This window comes from Mobula hypostoma, chromosome 3 (genome assembly GCF_963921235.1).
Source record: "Mobula hypostoma chromosome 3, sMobHyp1.1, whole genome shotgun sequence".
NCBI lineage: Eukaryota > Metazoa > Chordata > Chondrichthyes > Myliobatiformes > Myliobatidae > Mobula > Mobula hypostoma.
The window spans coordinates 192,345,039-192,362,721 of record NC_086099.1 but is presented as its reverse complement, the minus strand read 5'-3'; the positions used below and the strand labels follow the sequence as shown (position 1 = coordinate 192,362,721).

At 41.9% G+C, this 17,683-nt stretch overlaps 1 protein-coding gene across 1 annotated transcript in view; it reads right to left on the bottom strand.

Annotated features, from left to right (window-relative positions):
- jcada (junctional cadherin 5 associated a) overlaps positions 1 to 16,738 on the bottom strand; it is a 200,657-nt gene extending 183,919 nt beyond the window's left edge. The window contains exon 1 of the mRNA XM_063044304.1: positions 16,688 to 16,738. The gene's annotated coding sequence lies outside the window, so the exon portion shown is untranslated. The remainder of the gene's footprint in view (positions 1 to 16,687) is intronic.
- Between the last annotated feature and the right edge of the window lie 945 nt (positions 16,739 to 17,683).

Below are 17,683 nucleotides of genomic sequence, written 5' to 3'. Positions count from 1 at the left end.
GAAGCACTCTTGTTCAGTCAGAAGTTTGTGAGTTCAAACCCCGTTCTATGATTTTGGTGTAAACTCAGCTGATAATTCAGTGAAGTAACAAAATGTTCTTGCATTTCACAATATCTTAGTATCCCCATACACTGTACATTGAAGCCAATGAAGACAAGCTTTTTAAAACGATTAAAAAACGAGAGTGTGCCTTAAGTACTCAGCAGGCCAGTAGTATATGTGAAGAGAGAAATCATGCTAATGTTTCAGTTTATGACCCTTCGAGTGAGTAATTTATATAATTTTATATACATATATATATATGTTATGTCTGTCTTGTGAATGTCTGTCTTGCAGCTTAATGTGAAAAAGACTAAGGAGCTGGTGGTAGACCTGAGGAGAGCTAAGGTACCGGTGACCCCTGTTTCCATCCAAGGGGTCAGTGTGGACATGGTGGAGGATTACAAATACCTGGGGATACGAATTGACAATAAACTGGACTGGTCAAAGAACACTGAGGCTGCCTACAAGAAGGGTCAGAGCCGTCTCTATTTCCTGAGGAGACTGAGGTCCTTTAACATCTGCCAGACGATGCTGAGGATGTTCTACGAGTCTGTGGTGGCCAGTGCGATCATGTTTGCTGTTGTGTGCTGGGGCAGCAGGCTGAGAGTAGCAGACACCAACAGAATCAACAAACTCATTCGTAAGGCCAGTGATGTTGTGGGGATGAAGCTGGACTCTCTGACGGTGGTGTCTGAAAAGAGGATGCTGTCCAAGTTGCATGCCATCTTGGACAACGTCTCCCATCCACTACATAATGTACTGGGTGGGCACAGGAGTACATTCAGCCAGAGACTCATTCCACCGAGATGCAACCCTAAGCGTCATAAGAAGTCATTCCTGCCTGTGGCCATCAAACTTTACAACTCCCCCTCTGGAGGGTCAGACACCCTGATCCAATAGGCTGGTCCTGGACTTATTTCCTGGCATAATTTACATATAAATATTTATGGTTTTATTACTATTTAATTATTTATGGTGCAACTGTAACAAAAACCAATTTCCCCCGGGATCAATAAAGTATGACTATGACTATGACTATTATGTATTTGATGCTGCATGTCTGGGATGTTGCTGCCAGTAGGGTTTTCATTGCATCTGTGCACATGACAATAAACTCAACCTTAATGTTGGTCCAGTTATCTTGATCTCCATACTCGAGGAGACTTGCCCCAGAGTCAGTGCACCATGGTCTCGCTAGAATGATTCAAGGAAGGAATGGTTCAAGTGAGACTAGCCTGCACTCACTTGAAGACTCATTGAGCTGAAATGTCAGCTCTGTTTCTTCACAAATACCACAGGCCCTGCTCAATTTCCACAATTTCGGCTTTGTAATTTAAGCCCCCAGCATCTGCAGTTTTTGATTTTTTTATATAATTACTGGAGTTTAACAGAATGAAAAGTAATTTTAAAAAATTGAATATGCTAAGACTATTTCCTCAAAATGGAGTATTTAGGATAAGGGGCATTGGGACCAAGTAAGTGTCCATTTAGGAGAGGAATGAGAAGAAAATGAGAGGAGGATCAGAGGTGGAGACGGTCAGCAGTTTTAAATTCCTTGGTGTTATCATTTCAGAGGATCTGTCCCAACACATAAGTACCATTACAACGAAAGCATAGCAGTGTCTATACTTTCTTAGAAGCTTACGAAGATTTGGCATGACAGCTAAAACATTGACAGACTCTATAGATTTATGGTGGAGAGTATACTGACTGGTTGCATCACGGCCTAGTATGGAAACACCAATGTCCTTGAACAGAAAAACCTACAAAAAGTGCTGGATATGGCCAAGTTCATCACAGGTAAAGCCATCCCTACTATTGAGCACATCTACATGAAATGCTGCAGGAAAGCAACATCCATCATCTGGGATCCCCGCTACCCAGGACATGCTCCCTTCTCGCTGCTGCCATCAGGAAGAAAGTATAAGACCTTCAGCACTCACACCACCAGATTCAGGAACAGTTTTTACCCCCTCAAATATCAGATGCTTGAACCAAAGGGGATAACTTCACTCAGCTTCACTTGCCCCATCATTGAAATGTTCACACAAACTATGGATTCACTTTCAAGGACTTCTCATGTCAGGATTGTATATGGTGACATATATGTACTTGATTATAACTTTACTTTGAACTTTGAAATGTCCTTAAGGATTATAGATCTTTGAAAACCGCCTTCGCAAGAGCTTGGTTGTGGCAGGGATCTTGTGATGATGTCACTACACCATTCATAAATACAGCAGATTCTGGTTAATTGGGCCATCGGTTAATTGGGACAGCCACTTATTTGGGACAACACTTAAAGAATGAAAACTAACCGAGAAAATAAACAGGATTCCCTTCATTTATTTGGGGGGACACCATCCACTTACTTGATGCAGGAGACTGTTGTCAAACAGCTTCTAATATCATCAGACATGCACTTGGGTGGACATGAGCCATTACACTGTGCTTAGGGAAAACAGTTTTAAATAGCATCAATTGTTGTGTGTTCGTGTTCAAAAAATAGTTACCTTTGTCTCTGATGGTTGGCGAGAGATAAGCAGTAAGACAATTCAGAACTGCTTTGCTCACTGGGGTTTCAAGCATTGAGGCTTGGAGATGCCAGAATTGGCTGAGAGTGAAAATGAAACAATTTTGCTTCTTCAACGAGTTATGGACTACGAAGAATTTGAAAATGTTGAAAATCAAAATAAGTTGCAGAAACTTGTGAAGATAGTCAGCTCTATCATGGGTACCACCCTCTATAGTATCCAGGACATTTTCAAGGAGCGGTGCCTTAGGAAGGTAACGTCCATCATTAAGGATCCCCACCACCCAGGACATGTCCTCTTCTCACTGTTACAGTCAGGAAGGAGGTACAGAAGCCTGAAGGCAGACACTCAGCAATCCAGGAACAGCTTCTTCCCCTCAGCCATCCGATTCCTAAATGGACATTGAACCCATGAACACTCCCTCACTACCTATTTCTGTTATTTTGCGCTACTTATTTTAACTTCATTTATTAAACGTAATGTAACTGAGTTTTCTTCTGTATATTTATTTATCATGTATTGCATTGTACTGCTGCATAATGTTAACAAATTTCACAACATATGCCGACAATATTAAATCAGATTCTGATCATCTTGAATGTTACAATGAAAATGAAGATTTGAAGGCAGTCATTAGGTATCTGTGTTGATTTTCTTCATTTACCGTAAATTTAAATAATGCACTAGTGTACATTGGATGAATTCCTCCATTAGTAATTATTAGGAAATAATAGACAGTTTTATAGTTCCATATTTCATTTCATTTAAATACATAATTTGAAACTCAGTTAAATGGTAGTTTTCTGTTCGGGTATAGTTCGTGCAGTGGGAATGGCTCCAGGGGCTGTGTTTTGTTCTGGATGTGAGAGGTGGGAGTTCTGGAAGGCTTCCAGCCTCCTGGATAACCACACCTGCACCAGGTGAATGAGCTGCAGCTCCTCACTGAACGTATTAAGGAACTGGAGCTGCAGATTGATGACCTTTGACTCATATGGAAGAATAAGGGGGTGATAGATAGGAGCTACAGGGAGGTAGTCACCCCTAGGTTGCAGGAAGCAGGTAATTGGATGACTGTCAGGAGACAGAAGGGAAAAGGGCAGCCAGTGCAGAGAACCCTTGTGGCTATTCACCTCACCAGTAAGTAAACTGCTTTGGATACTTTTGAGGGGGACGAACTACCGGAGGGACTAGCAGCGACGGGGTCTCTGGATTGAGTTTGACACTGTTTCTCAGAAGAAAAGAGAGGTGAAGAAGACTGCAGTAGTGATAGGGGCTTCCATAGTTGGAGGAATAGAGACAAAATTCTTTGGAAGCAATAGACACACCCTGATGGTATGTTGCCTCCTGGTTGCCAGGGTCAGGGATGTCTTGGATCAAACATGGCATTCTAAAAGGGGAGGGTGAGCAGCCAGAAGTCTTGGTACATATTGGCACCAATGGCATACAGTAATTAGGAAAGGTGAGGAGTTCCCAAAGAGAGATTTTAGGAAACTAGGTAGAAAGATGTCCAGGGTAGTAATCTCTGGATTGCTGACTGTGCCACACACCATTGAGGGTAAGAATCAGATGATCTGGCAGGTGAATGTGTGGCTGAGGAACTAGTGCAAGGGGCAGGGGTTCAGATTTCTGGATCATTGGGCTGTCTTCTGGGGAAAGTATGAACTGTACAAAAGGGACGGGTTACACCTGAACCTGAGGGGGGCCACTACCCTTGCAGGCAGGTTTGCTACAGCTTTTCAGGAGGGTTTAAACTAATTTCGCAGGGGAGTGGGAACTCATGTGATAGGGCTGATAATGGGGTAGTTGGTTTACAAACAGAGGCGCAGTGTTGTAAGACTGCTAGCAAGGAGAGGCAGATGATAAGGCAAAATTGCTGTCAATGGGATGAGTTTCAGTGTAAAAGGGGAACAAAATCAAAAAGGGTGATGAATACAGGACTGAAGGTGTAGTAATATGGAATAATGCAAATGAACTTATAATACAATTATAGATTGGCATTTTGTGGGCATCATTGAATCATGGCTGAAAGAAGATTATAGCTGGGAGCTTAATGTCCAAGGATACATATTGTATCATAAGGACAGGCAGGTGGGCAGAGGGGTTAGGAAGCTCTGCTGGTAAACAATTAAATCAAATCATGAGAACTGGGTGACATAGGATTAGAACGTGTAGAATCATTTTGGATAGAGCTGTGTAATAAGATGCTGACTGGAGTTATATGATCAACCATGGTTTTCGGTCAGGCGCCGGGCAATTGAAGAGATTTGGCGGGGGGCGGGCACCTGGCGCTCGGCTGGGGGCCATGGTCGAGTGGTTGGCAACTTGGGCCAGCTCCCCCACCGGACTTAGTCTGGTGAGGAGGGTGTGAGGGCACCCAGCAGGACTGAAAAAAACAAGACCTGACAAAGGGCGGATGAGCTCCTTGTGAGTCAACGGCCATCTTCCGTGGAAGAGACTAAACCCTCAGCACGTATATACGAATCATATGCTATGCACCTAGTTAGAAGAGACATGATGAACTTGGGCGCTGCACCGTGTGCCTGGACCTGCCCAAGGCCTCCGCCTAAGGAAGAGCCGAGCTCGAAGAAGCGGCCGTGGCTGGAGGCCGACACGGCCTCGGGCTCGAGTTCGGGGGAGGCGGTGGCGGGCGGTGCCAAGGCAGCCAGCGAAAACAAACTGGAGGAGAGGCTGTACTTGGTGCTGTCACAAGATCAAAGAAGATGGAGGTGCAAAGCTACCAACCTCGGATTTGGGACAGCACCCACTGACTGACTGACTGACTGACTGGAGTTATATACAGACCTCGGAACAATAATAAAGATGTGGTCTACAAATTACAATGGGAGACAGAAAATGTATGTCAAAAGGGTAATTATTACAATAGTCATGGAGAATTTCAATATGCAGGTAGACTGGGAAAACTAGGTTGTTGTTGAGTCCCAAGAAGGAGAATTTGTATAATGCCTATGAGACGGCTTTTTACAGCATCTTCTGTTTGAGCCCACTAGGGGATCAGCTACACAGTACTGGATTGGATGTTGTGCAATGAACTGGAATTGATTCAAGAGCTTAAGGTAATGGAACCTTTATTGGCGGGTGATCATAATATGATATAATTCACCCTGCAATTAGAGAAGGGCACATAACAACAAATTTCATAATGTATGCCAGTGATATTAAACTTGGTTTTGATTAAGTCAGATGTATCAGTATTACAGTGGAGTAAAGAGAATTACAAAGGCATGAGAGGGGTGAGGGTAGATATTGATTGGAAGGGAACACCAGCAGGGATGATAGCGTATAAACAATGGCTGGAGTTTCTGGGAGGAATTTGGAAGGTACAGGATAGATCTATCCCAATGAAGAAGTATTCTAAAGGCAGGATAATACAACTGTGGTTGACAAGGGGAGAAGTCAAAGCCAACATGAAAGCCAAAGGGAGGGCATATAGTAGAACAAAAATTAATGGACATTTACAGATTGGGAAGCTTTTAAAAACCAACAGAAAACAGCTAAGAAGTTGTAACGAAGGAAAAGGATGGAATACAAAGGTAAGTTGGCCAATAATACTAAAGAGGATACAAATGTTTCTTCAGATACATAAAGTGTAAATGAGAGGTGAGGGTAGTTATTGGACCACTGAAAATGATGCTGGAGAGGTAGTAATGGGAGACAAGGAAATGGTGGACAAACTGAATAATAATTATGTTAGAGTCTTCACTGTGGAAGACTCTAGCAGTATACCAGAAGTTTCAAAGTGTCAGGGGTTAGAAGTAAGTGAAGTTGGCATTACCAGGGAGAAGGTGCTTGGGAAACAGAAAGGTCTAAAGGTAGATAAGTCACCTGGACAAGATAGCCTACACACCAGCATTCTGAAAGAAGAGGCTGAAGAGATTGTGGAGGCATTAGCAATGATCTTTCAAGAATCAATAGACTTTGGCATGGTTCTGAAAGACTGGATAATGGCAAATGTCACTCCATTCTTCAGGAACGGAGAAAGCCAGAAAAAGGAAATTCTAGGCCAGTTAGTCTGACCTCAGAGGTTGGGAAGATATTGGAATCGATTGCTAAGGATGTGATTTTGGGATACTTGAGGGCACATGACAAAATAGGCTGAAGTCAGCATGGTTTCCCTAAGGGAAAATCTTGCCTGATAAATCTGTTAGGTTTCTTTGAAAAAATAACAAGCAGGATAGACAAAGGGGAATCAGTGAATGTTGTTTATTTGGATATTCAGAAGGCCGTTGACAAGGTGCCACACGTGAGGCTGCTTAATAAGTTAAGAGCCCATGGTATCACAGAAAAGATACTAGTGTTGATAGAACATTGGCTGATTGGCAGGAGGCAGAGTCTGAATAAACGGTACCATTTCTGTTTGGCACAGGTGACTAGTAGTGTTCCACAGGAGTCTGTATTGGAACTGATCCTTTTTACGTTATGTGTCAATGATTTGGATGATGGAGTTGATGCTTTGTGACCAAATTTGAGAATGATGTGAAGATAGGTGGAGGGACAGGTAGTGTTGAGGAAGCAGAGAAGCTACAGAAGGACTTAGACAGATTAGGAGAATTGGCAAAGAAATGGCAGATGGAATACAGTGTTGGGGGTGTGTGGTCATGCACTTTGGTAGAAGAAATAGAAGTGTAGACTGTTTTCTAAATGGAGAGAAAATTTTAAAATCTGAGGTGCAAACGGACTTGGAAGTCCTCATGCAAGATTCCCTAAAGGTTAATTTGCAGGTTGAGTCAGTGGTGAGGAAGGCAAATGCAATGTTAGCATTCATTTCAAGAGGACTATAATATAAAAGCAAGGATGTGATGTTGAGGCTTTATAAAGCACTGGTGAGGCTTCACTTGGAGTATTATAAGCAATTTTAGGCCCCTATCTAAGATAGAATGTGCTGACATTGGAGAGGGTTCAAAGGAGGTTCATGAAATTTATTGAAAAGCTTATCATATGAGGAGCATTTGATGTCTCTGAAACTGCATTCGCTGGAACTCAGAAGAATGAGGAGGGATCTCATTGAAACCTATCGAATATTGAAAGGCCTCGATAGTGTGCATGTGGAGAGGACGTTTCCCATGGTGGCGGTGTCGTAGAACAAAGGACACAGCCTCCGAATAAAGGGACATCCATTTACAACAGAGATGAGGAGGAATTGCTTTCACTCTTTAGAGAGTGATGAATTCCTTGTTACATGGCAGTTGTGGAGGCCAAGTCATTATGTATATTTAAGGTAGAGGTTGATAGGTTCTTAATTAGTCAGGGCATGGAGGGATACGGGGAGAAGGCAGGTGACTGGCGCTGAAAGGGAAATGGATCAGCCATGATGAAATAGCAGAGCAGGCTAGATGGGCCAAATGGCCTAATTCTTCTCCTATATCTCATGGTTTTATGGTCTTTTTTTAAATATCTTTTTAACTATTACCATGAAACAGCTAATTGGCCAGCTGCTTAATTGGGCCAAAATATACTGGTGCCAATGTGGTCTAGTTAACTGGAATCCACTGTATACCATTTTTCTGTTAAATACAAAAGTAGGAAGCATTTACCAGAAATAATTTTAGCAAAAGCCTTCCATGTTGTATATTCTCTAGTGATAGAATCAGAATTCTGCTGCATTTTCCTTATCAGTAAGGAATTCTGCCTAACATTACTATATGACGAAAAATTGTTTCCACTTGCCGATAACATTGAATGCAACTTATCACTATAAAAGCAAAAAAGGAAGTTCAAGAAATATTTTCACACAAAAGATGACTCAATAATTTATTGTAGTTACCAAGGTGGAATTGAGGACAATTTAAGAGAGGTGGTAAATACGTAAGAGGTAAAAAAAAAGTTAAGATGGCGCAATTTTAAGAGGCTATTGTTTGCATGCAGCCCCAATAGGAATTGTCAAATATTCCCAATTAGGACTACTACTGCTGAAACTCACAGTCACAGCTATGGGTACTTCAGAAAACAGCATCATTTTAAGAATTAGTACTAATCAAGAAGGTTCAAAATCTGGGCCTCTGCAACTGGATCTTCGACTTCCTCACTGGGAGACCACAGTCTGCGCGGATTGGAAATAATGTCTCCTCCTTGCTGACAGTCCACACTGGCACACCTCAAGGATTCATGCTTAGCACACTGCTCTACTCTCTATATATCCACGATCGTCTGGGGTGGCACAAATACCATCTATAAATTTGCCGACAACACAACCACTGTTGGCAAAATTTCAGATGGTGATGAAGAGGTGTACAGGAGCAAGATAGATCAGCTGGTTGAGTGATGCTTCAGGAACAACCTTGCACTCAATGTCAGCATCACCAAGGAGTTGATAGTGAACTTCAGAAAGGGGAAGTTGAGGGAACACTCACCAGTCCTCGTCAATGGATCAGAAGTGGAAAGGGTGAGCAGTTTCAAGTTCCTGGGTGTCAACATCTCTGAGGATCTATCCTAGGCCCAACATGTTGATGTAATTACAAAGAAACATTTTCATAGGAGTTTGAGGAGAATTAGTATGTCACTAATGACACTAGCAAATTTCTACACAGCATTCTAATTGGTTGCATCACCGTCTGGTATGGAGAGGTCACTGCACAGGACCTGAAAAAGCTGCAGTAAATTGTAAACTCTGTCAGTTCCATTACGGCCTCTAGCTTCCCCAGCATCAAGGGCACATTCAAAAGGCGACGCCTTAAAAAGTTGGCATCCTTTATTAATGACCCCCATCACCCAGCCGTGCCATCTTCTTATTGCTACCATCAAGGAGGAGATACAGGAGTCTGAAGACACACATTCAACATTTCAGGGACAGTTTCTTCCCCTCTGTCATCAGAATTCTGAATGGACAATGAACCCATGAACACTACCTCAGCATTTTTTCCTTTTGTTCTGTACGATTAATTTAATTTAATTTTCTTTTTTACATATGCCTCTTACTGTAATTTATAAATTTCACAGCATATTGTATGCCGGTGATATTCAGCCTGACTCTGATTCAGATACATAGAAGGAAAAATATAGAGGAAGAGCAGATAGCTTTTGCAGTAAAACTAATACGGACACCATTCAGCCAATAAAATGCCATTTTAATTTTCGTACAGTAGAAGAGTTCACCAATAAGTTCCTAATCAGAATCAGAATCAGGTTTATTATCGTGAATTTTCTTAACTTATCAGCAGCAGTTCAATGCAATACATAATATAGAAGAGAAAAAAAATAAAAATAATAATAAATCAATCAATCAATTACAGTGTATGTATATAAAATAGATTTTTTAAAGTGCAAAAAAACAGAAATACTATATATTTAAAAAGTGAGATAGTATCCAAGGGATCAATGTCGATTTAGGAATCGAATGGCAGAGGGGAAGAAGCTGTTCCTGAATTGCTAACTGTGTGCCTTCAGTCTTCTGTACCTCCTACCTGATGGTAACAATGGGAAAAGGCCATCCCCTAGGTGCTGGAGGTCCTTAAAAATGGACGCTGCCTTTCTGAGATGCCGCTCCCTGAAGATGTCCTGGGTATTTGTAGGCTAGTACCCAATATGGAGCTGACTAGATTTACAACCCTCTACAGCTTCTTTCGGTCCTGTGCAGTAGCCCCCCGCACCCCTCACCCCCCATTCCAGACAGTGATGCAGTCTGTCAGAATGCTCTCCACAGCACATCTATAGAAGTGTTTGAGTGTATTTGTTGACATGCCAAATCTCTTCAAACTCCTTAAAAAGTATAGCCACTGTCTTGCCTTCTTTATAACTACATCGATATGTTGGGACCAGGTTAGATCCTCAGAAATCTTGACACCCAGGAACTTGAAACTGCTCACTCTCTCTACTTCTGATCCCTCTATGAGGATTGGTATGTGTTCCTTCGTCTAACCCTTCCTGAAGTCCACAATCAGCTCTTTCGTCTTACTGACGTTGAGTGCCAGGTTGTTGCTGTGGCACCACTCCACTAGTTGGCATATCTCATTCCTGTACGACGTCTCGTCACCAGCTGAGATTCTACCAACAATGGTTGTATCATCAGCAAATTTATAGATGGTATTTGAGCTATGCCTAGCCACACAGTCATGTGTATATAGAGAGTAGAGCAGTGGGCTAAGCACACACCCCTGAGGTGCGCCAGTGTTGATCATCAGCGAGAAGGTTATGGTATCACCAATCCACACAGACTGTGGTCTTCCAAGTCAAGGATCCAGTTGCAGAGGGAGGTACAGAGGCCCAGGTTATGCAACTTCTCAATCGGGATTGTGGGAATGATGGTATTAAATGCTGAGCTATAGTCTACACAAATAACTATACATAAAATTATTATTTGTAGTAGCCAGTCTATTCAATTCCATAACGGGTAAGAATGCAACTTTAGGCTTTGATTTAATTATACTTTTGTTTGGATTTGTACTGACAGATTTTGAAAGGAACATCTTTCTACATTTCACATAGACTGCTAGGCAAAGTGCTATTTAATTTTTAAGGATAAAATGATTCTGTGATAAGTCACCAGAGGGTGACGTTATTTAGAACCTATTCTGTTCCTCGTTCCTTAAGGTTATCATGGCCTGGAGTGGTGGGGGGGGGGGGGCGGGGTTTGATCCTAGTGTGGATAAACTCCCACTACATATTAAATGCTCCCAACAGTGTACATCTGAAAAAGCCTCTGACAACCGAGTCCAGCTCCTGGCCTTCACGTGTGGCTTAGCTACTAAGCCCGGTGGACCTATTTCGACTGACAGTCACTTTGGGCAGATGGGGTTCGCCATCCATGGTTGGCAGCTCATCTGGGAGAAGGAAAACTCTGAATTCAAACCAAAGCTGCCTTACAGCTATAACTACTCACGAGGAAGGCTTCAGGAGTAAATCCCAAGTAAAAGTCCAGAGGTAGATCCCTGAAGCAGTCTTACGTTACTCACTGGCAACTCCTGTGACAAACCGTGTCGGTCTGTGCAGTTCTTTTGGATTCATCAGCTGAGTGAGGAGGGAAGACTGCTGCATGGGCAACAGCTTACTCTCCATGTCGAACTGCCCTGGCCTGTGTACTGACTTGCTTATTGGCTTCAATTGACAGAAGTCATTATTCTATTCCTTCATACAGGTTGTACCTGCATAGACAGGAGTTTGTTTCTGATGAGGCAGCAGAAGGTATTCTAGGAAAATGTGGTCCTTTTCGTCTTTAAAGGAAGATCAGTGAAGCTGATTCTTTAAATGGCATAAAACTATATATTACAAACTAGAGGAATTTGCCATCTTGTATATAAAACATAAAATTAATGTACTGGGAATTGGGCAGGGGGATGCTAATGTAATATGGGGAGAATAAATGAGGATATTGAGTGCTCAATGGTCAGTGACACCACAGACACAATGGGCTGAAGAGCTTGCTTCCATCCCGTCAACTCCATATATTAGTGACTATTAGCAAGACAAATGTTATGTTGGGTTTTATTGCAAGGACTTTGAAGTGCAGAAAGCTTTGTTGCAGATGTACAGAGAGCCCGATCTGAAGTACAGTATGGAGTTCTGAGTGGATGCTATGAGGAATATATCTCCTTTCAGCTGATACAGTGCAGATTCACCTGTTTAATTTCTCAGATGAAATATTCCACGGAAAAAAGACTGAGAGAGATGGGCATGATTTCTCTGTGAGTTAAAAGAAGATAAGATAATTTCACTGATACATGTGTTGCCAGTGGTGTTGCTGCATGCAGATACAATTACAAAGCTTAAAAGAAAATAATTGAATGGGTGCTTGGACAGGAAAGGTGTTGAGAAATATGACCACAATGCAACCAAGTGGGATTAGATTCAATAAGTATCACAGTTGGCATGGAAGAGGAGGTCCAAAAGGGCCAATTTCTGTGCTATAAGATTCCATGATTCTAAGATTGTGAGACAGTTTAAAGAGAAACACACTGAGAAACAGCTTTGCCCGCTTGGGGTTGTGGTATTGAAACAGGAAACACTTTCCACTGTGCTCCAAGGTGTGCGGTGATAGTGACAGGCATCAACAACTGTGTAATAGAGGTGGAGATGAGATTGAGTGTGAGATCTGTCGATGGGGATTGAAATGCTGGGTGCCACGGGAGCCCTGTCCTATGAGGCGAGTATGAATCTTCAGTCTTGATTAAGGGGTCAACTGCTCATTTCCTTCCATAGGTGCTGCCCATCTTGCTAAATTCCTCCAGTATTTTCTGTGTGTGTTACACCTAATCTGGTGCATTGTTGTGAAGACCTCATTATCCCAGGAGCACTGGAGGAGCGGGTTGGGGGTTAGGTTGCACTAATCTCTTCCTCAGTGATCCAAATGAGGCAGATGTTCCAATGTAGGCGAGACTCATGAGGAGGAATGCTGAGTCAATTTTCTAGAGTGACTCAAAAAGCTAATGTGATTCATTTTGAACTAATTTTTTTTTGCAAATACATAGCACTAGATCAACAGCTTTCAACAATCTGATTTACAGTTTGCCATCTGAGATTAGAGGATGGTTTATTTCCGACTGAGTTCAAGGCAAATTTTCTCTCTGCTTTGCTGCAGTTCTTTGTATTAGATGGTTATGAATGCTCAGTTGTTGAGCTCAGAGCCAGGAGAAGAGCTGGGAAAAGTTGTGCTTTTTTAATGCCTTGTAACAGACAACTGAAAGATGATCTTATGGAAGTTTTTTTTTAAAAAAATCACATCTGTAGAATACTTTTCTGGATCGCAGGATGCCGCAAATTGCTTTGCAGCCAATGAAACATTTTTGGAAGTGTAATCTCCTGAACTAGGGTTTCCTCATGGAAAGTTCGGAGTGCAGTCGTGGAGCAGTCATTGTTAATGTGCTCAAAATCATGGAAACATTGACAAAGGGAGAATAAATATAAGGGAAGCATATGCGTGATTGTAAACAGCTCTGAACAAAGAGAACAATGAAAATTCAGTGGCTGCAGCAACCAAAGAATGGAGACTCCTGCAAAATCTGCCACATAATACAAAGCTCCAGCTGGTTCAACATACGCTAGAAGCACAAATTACTTTGAATTTCACAGAGATTGTCAAACATCACAGGCATTAATAAAAAATAATTGTATCTGTGGCCCATGTGACCAATCATAGTAATCATTCTTTAGTAAAGCAGCAGCAAATTTGCACAAACAAATTGCTGCAAACATCAAGTACGGTAAGGAAACGGTAATATTCTCTTGGTAATGCTCCATGAAGAAACGATTGATCTGGGATACCAGAGAATAATTTACCTGCTCTTCTTTGAAATAATGTATCTTTCATTGTACATCAATTTGGTGAGCTGGGGTTCTAATGTAAATAGCTCATTGAAAATATGGTGGGACTGATTATGTAGCAGACTCTGTCACCAACATGAGTCATGCAAGTCCTGTTTCAGCAGACAATTCTGGGGTGCTTCTAACATTTTGTCTAAATTTACAATTTTTAAAGACTCCATCTGAGTGTTAACATTATCTACTGGACTAAGAGGAGTGAAACCCATTCTCTAGGCTGACAGAGGAAGGTTCTGTTTCTGTTAAAGTTATTTAAACTATGAATGAGGATAAAACGAGATAAAAGCTAACTTGCATAGATCATCGCCAGGGATGATTACAATCCATCCCTAAAATTAACAGTGAATCATGGACAGTGTGGCTGATAGTGAGGACAGAAGTTCCATGATGAGCTTGTGTCCACCTATCAAAGCAAATTGGAAACTATTGCAAACTACAACCCAGTTAGAGGAGGGACATGAAAGACTCAATTCAAATACAAACGTACATAGTTTGGGCAACGAGGAGTCTCTCTCAGTGAGTCTGTCTTTCTTGGTTTATTTCTCAAATTAGTATCTGAAATCCAGCTTAAACCATTCACTGAAGCTCATCCAAATCCCTCCAAGGGCAATATATCCATTATGTCCTTACACCATTAAGGAAGTCTTGGTACTTAGTATTACAAAATACCTACTCATTTTCTGGAATTTAAAAAAAATGTTTAGAAGCAGGATAAACTTGTGCATGCTGTTCACACAAAGTGTAAAACAGGATGCTTCGGCTGGTCAGCATTTGAAAAAGCCTTCATGGTTGTCAGCACCTGAAATCTTTGTGCTTCTTGTGTTTTGTACCAATAGAGAGATCAGAGCATTTTTATTCCTGGAACTGATCTGTCCCTGGTGTGTAGTCAAATAAATGACATCACTCTGGATTACTGTGGGCCACATGTTCCACATGTTACTTGTGACATTTCTGGGTCAGTTGAGAGCGAGTCTATTCATGGGCTGAAGATTACCCTCTCCATTCATGACGTTAAATCAGAACTGTCAAAGGGACCCCCACCTGAAACATGAACTAATCCCTCTCTCTCTCTACACAAGTCAATAGGCCTGATGTGGTAGTTTCTGGTTTTAAAGTTAAGGCATTCCATTTGGCATAATCAGGGAGCTAATGACATGAGAGAAACAACATATTATGATAATTAAAATGCATCGCAGGTTGAGTCCCCTCCAATATTTTTAGCCTACATCATTCAATAATATCCTTTGATTCTAATGTTCATGATGAGTTATTATTAATATTTTAGCAATAATGAATGGGTGTCTAAAACTAGAGGGCACAGATTTAAGGTGAAAGGAAAATGGTTTAAAGGAACAGAAAATAAGATATTGGAGAAACACAGGTCAGACAGTGAACAGAAGTGCATGGTTGGTGTTCCAGGTTAAGGTCCTTCACCTGGACTGAAGGGTTTGGAGTCAAAGAATTATAGAGTCATACAGCATAGAAGTAGGCCCTGCTCCATGCTCACTTAGATACCCCATCTATTTAAAGGGGATCCATCCATCCATAAAACAAAGATCTGAGGGATAAGATTTTCCTCTAAAGGGCAGTTTGTATCTGGAAAGAGCTGCCAGAAGAATTGGTGGAGGAGCAGGAACAATGTTAAAGAGGCATCAGGACAGGTACTTGAATGAGGAAGGCGCAGAAGGGTATGGAATTCATTCAGGCAATTGGGATTAGTAACTTTGCCATGGACGATCCCAAGTCCGCCTGCAAAAGGAGGCGGGTTGGACATGGGGCTTGCAACCCCCATCCTGCAAAAACCCGGCACTACAGAAGTGCCAACAGAAGCTCCAAAGACCTCATCCCTTGGAGAGGAGGGACCCTTAAAGATGGGCCACTTCTGGGGATAACTTGAAAGACTGACCCAGGAGAGAGGGCTCTGGAGAGCTGTTGACGGTGGCTTAAGCCCAGTAGTGGTGATGGGTTTATCAAAAACTGGGATTAATATAATGGACAACATTGATGCATTGTGCTGAAAAGCCTGTCTCTGCTGAATTATGTGAGATAAATGAGCTTATTACCGTACTGCTGGAAAGGGTAAGACATTTGAAGAATAGACAAAAGTTTTGGAACCATGACTGATTGTGGTTCCCTTATTTAGAGTCATGGAATTTTTTAACCCCTGTATTCCACCCCCTCTCCCCCACACTGCCCCAACATATTGCCATCTCCCACTGCCTAAGAAGATCAGATCTGTGGCTTTCCTATACTGTACGGCTGAGAACCTCACCAGAGGACACCCAGACCCAGCCAGCCACTGGGGGAGCTAAGATAATTATCTCAAAATGTTCAATGAATTGGGGAAAAAGAGAAATAAAGGAACAGTAATTCTGGATGTTGAAGCATCATCTTTAGCCATGTCCATCTTATTCTCTGGGAATGAGCATGTTGGAAGTAGTAAATACAGACTACATTCACACACTCACAAGTTACAGACACAACAGCATTAAGAAATTGGTACCATGGAGCCTCTTCACTGCAATTAGCACCAGAAATTGTCACACAGACAAAGGCAGCCGACTCTTTCATCACTGTATTAGAAAATCATGAGTGTATCTAGCACTGCTCCAACCACAGCATGACATGCCTGACGAGGTGATTATTTCGAGTTCAAGCACAGTAGGGCTCTAAATCTGTTTACCAGTTCTGGCTACTTAAAGGCCAGCCCTTCCAGAGATACGTCAATAACCCTAGACATCTGAGAGCTTCCCTCCTATTTAAATCTTCAGCGTACTGTTACCTACTTAGCAATTAGCATACGTGAGTGCAATTAAGAGCACCAAATATAAGCAAAGCCTTACCTCACAAGAAACTAGGAGCTATGATTGCTTCCTTCCACAGATGGGGCTGCAGCAGCTGGAGCAAGTTCTCCAGCCGTTATCTGTTGTGCATCATACAAATCCCAAGCCTGCATTTGACAGAAACTGATACTCTGAGCTGTGGAATGACTGAACACTGCAGCCTTTAAGCACTAGGGAAAGATTTGGGGGGGTGGGGGAGGTCCAAGTATTAGGGAAGAGGACTGAAGGGTGAGTTAAAGTTGTCGTAGTGATGTGATTCTTTTGAGCTTGTTGGAAAGAACAGTTAAAAACCTCAATGTAAGCAGTCCCTTGCTCACAATTCGACTTTGAGAGTCTGCCCTCCTTCGTCCAATTATGTCAAAGCCAACATTCTAAGTAATGGTGGAAAATTCCAGAGCACTAAGATAACATACTCCTGTGTTCTCAAGTAAATCAAAGGCATGTGTGGAATTTAAGGCTAGATTCAGCACAAGAAAAGATGCCCATCTGCAATGTAGCATATGTACAGTGTAACTGACTAACCTGCAGAGCATGCGTTTAGATCGATATAATGGATGGAGCTGGTGCTGGATACAAACATTCTCAATGCATTATTGTGCAATACACATCAATTACCCATTCTTAACTAACTTCCCTGTAAGTGGAATCACAGTTTACTTTTCAAAGCCAGCACCAACACTAGCTTGGAGAAAGAGCAACTCAGAATTAGGATATTGCAGATTTTTTTTAAAAAAACAACAACAGAGTAATTCAGTCTTTATATGATGTTTTTATGATCCTCCGTCTTTTCATCTCATTTACAATCTGTCTGAAGTCGCCTACAGCAAAGTATCATTTGATTTTCCTTTTTACTGTAAGAGATAGGCAGCTTACTGTTTTTGTACTGAGTGCATCCAGAACAGTTTGAACTTATTAGCACTCCAGACAAACTGCACATGGTAAACCATTGCAGGCGAGACCATCACCTGCGGCTGTTTTTGCAAGATGTGCTGAGTA